Source organism: Sardina pilchardus, chromosome 8 (assembly GCF_963854185.1).
Source record: "Sardina pilchardus chromosome 8, fSarPil1.1, whole genome shotgun sequence".
Classification (NCBI taxonomy): Eukaryota; Metazoa; Chordata; class Actinopteri; order Clupeiformes; family Clupeidae; genus Sardina; species Sardina pilchardus.
The window spans coordinates 4,033,683-4,036,182 of record NC_085001.1 but is presented as its reverse complement, the minus strand read 5'-3'; the positions used below and the strand labels follow the sequence as shown (position 1 = coordinate 4,036,182).

Sequence of the window (2,500 nt, the reverse complement as noted above, 5' to 3'; positions counted from 1 at the left end):
ACTAGGAGCCACAGAGACAGGGCCTTATAGAGGACCAGGAGCCACAGAGACAGGGCCTTATAGAGGACTGGGGACCTGTCTCCTGCAGCCCCAGAGTGAGCCTCCATAGCGCTGGTTGGGTGCAGGCAGACCTGGTGCCTCCTGCAGCCCCAGAGTGAGCCTCCATAGCGCTGGTTGGGTGCAGGCAGACCTGGTGCCTCCTGCAGCCCCAGAGTGAGCCTCCATAGCGCTGGTTGGGTGCAGGCAGACCTGGTGCCTCCTGCAGCCCCAGAGTGAGCCTCCATAGCGCTGGGTGGGTGCAGGCAGACCTGGTGCCGTTTGGCAGTGAGAGCAGACTGGCCCTGATGAAGTGGTAAAGGGCACCCAGGGCCCTGCATGTGAAACACTGCTCTCCTTCAGCTCCATGAGATGCATATCAAATCAATCATGCACACACACACACACACACTCTCGCTCTCACACACAGGTACACACACACACACACACACACACACACTCTCTCTCTCACACACAGAGGTACACATGCAGACAAGGAAATAACGTGCCTAAGTGTTGTTAATCAAACACACTTAATGAGTGTGTCAACACAAGCACTGGATGTCAGAGTTGGAATCTGTTGTGTTCTGAGACGTTTAACACAGCTGAGTCATGTTACCCTCTGATCTGGATTAGGTGTGAGTGTGTCCATAAGGCCGCTGTGTGTGTGTGTGTGTGTGTGTGTGTGTGTGTGTGCTGTGTTCATCATCACAGACGGTATATGAGTCTGATCTCTGTCAGGTGTGAGTGTGTGTGTCGTTTTCGTCGATGGTTCAGAGCCCTTTATAAAGCCACCTGGGGTTTGAGGGTCAGACAGGACAGGGCGGTGAAACTCCACCTCCAATGGCCCACAATGCAGTGGGGTTAGTCCCACAAGTACTGTATGCACTTCCTGTTGCACTGTAAACCGTGTAGATAGGCACTGTAGAAGGCCATGCACTGAATCACATCAACACTCATTTGGGGGTATTCTTATACCCATATTTATATCCCCATTAGACCCTGGGGGTAGTTTAGTAACTCTCAGGGGCAACTTTCACACAAGATGCCCCAGCCGAGCTGCTTTAAGATTCTACAGCCCCCCCCTCCTCCTCCTCCAGGCCCTTGCAGTTCTAGCCCCGCTCTGCTGGCGCACTAGAGATGATTCATCATTCCGGCTGTTTATCAGAACAAAAGCTAACGAGGCAGTGGGGACTCGCTCACGGAAGACGCCGGAACACAGATCAGCCCTCTGGCCGCCGCCCGCCGCTCAGGTGAAGGATGGACGAGTCGTCCCTACTGACCTGCCGCATTAGCATGCAGCGTGCTAACACACCTGGCAGCCATCTCTCTTCTTAAACAGCACACATTTCATTTTGATTTATTTATTTTATCTTTATCTGCATGAGAACACATAGTTGTTTACACAAACGGCTGGAGTTTCAGCGTTGCAGTCAGAAACGCAAGATAAATGTGTGTGTGTGTGTTCTGGTCTCTCTCTCTGATGATGCCCTTGGTCATTCCCGGGGCCTGAAGATTAAGCGCGGTATCAGACCCCCATTCGTCCCGTCCGATGTGGAAAAGGTGGAGATGGCCTCCAGAACAACTGGCCATCCAGCTGGACTCTGTTTCCTCGGGGCCGAGACGCGATCGACACACACTCACGGCGGCGGGCGCACAAAGCCTCGGCGTAGCGGCCCCATTCACCTTCAGCAGCCGACTCAATAGCTCATTTTTTTGAAGAGAGATGTTAATAGCACGTCACGGCGGTCCACACACACATCTCTCACTTTGAGGGAAGACCTTTCTACAGCACGCTACTGAGCACGCTCATTTCTCCGGGCTGGCTGGCGCGGAGGCTTTGGAGTGTCGTCAGAAAGAAGTGAGCTGTTTAATATGGAGCTTTGGCTGAGGAGCGGTTGGAAGAGTTCGCTTTTGCCGTCTGTGGTGTAGATTTTTTTTCTGGGTAACCGTGGCAAGGTGATCCCGTCTCTATGGAGCAGTTTGTGTAATGGTTTTAGAAAACTTGTCTGGGGTTTTGTTGAAGCCATATTATTTTCCTGTGAGGCATTGTATGTGTGTGTGTGTGTGTGTGTGTGTGTGTGTGTGTGTGTGTGTGTGTGTGTTGGCCTGAGACATGTTCAGGATGTTCTGTGTGAACTGGTGCGGTACACACTGTGTGGTGTGTGTGTGTGTGTGTGTGTGTGTGTGTGTGTGGCAGCTGTTCATGGGAAACGGGACTTTGGAGGGCATCAACAGCCTTGGCCCCCCCCAAGGGTTACACACTTGGAGAAATCAAGACACGACACACAACTTGTTGAACTTATCCTTGTTTATGTTAAAAGGCAAGAGTACTTAAAACAATTCCTCAGTGGGTACATTTCAATGGTCCATGTTTATGTACAAAAATAAATTACATCTAACATCAGTGTAGTGCTCTCTCTGTGTGTGTGTGAGTGTGTGTGTGTGTGTGTGTGTGTGTGCG

General features: G+C 51.5%; 1 protein-coding gene across 1 annotated transcript in view; it reads right to left on the bottom strand.

Annotated features, from left to right (window-relative positions):
* Nucleotides 1–2,329: 2,329 nt before the first annotated feature.
* Nucleotides 2,330–2,500, bottom strand: part of inpp5l (inositol polyphosphate-5-phosphatase L) — a 56,045-nt gene continuing 55,874 nt past the window's right edge. Inside the window, exon 16 of the mRNA XM_062542399.1 lies at nt 2,330–2,500. This exon is cut by the window's right edge and continues 2,927 nt beyond it. The gene's annotated coding sequence lies outside the window, so the exon portion shown is untranslated.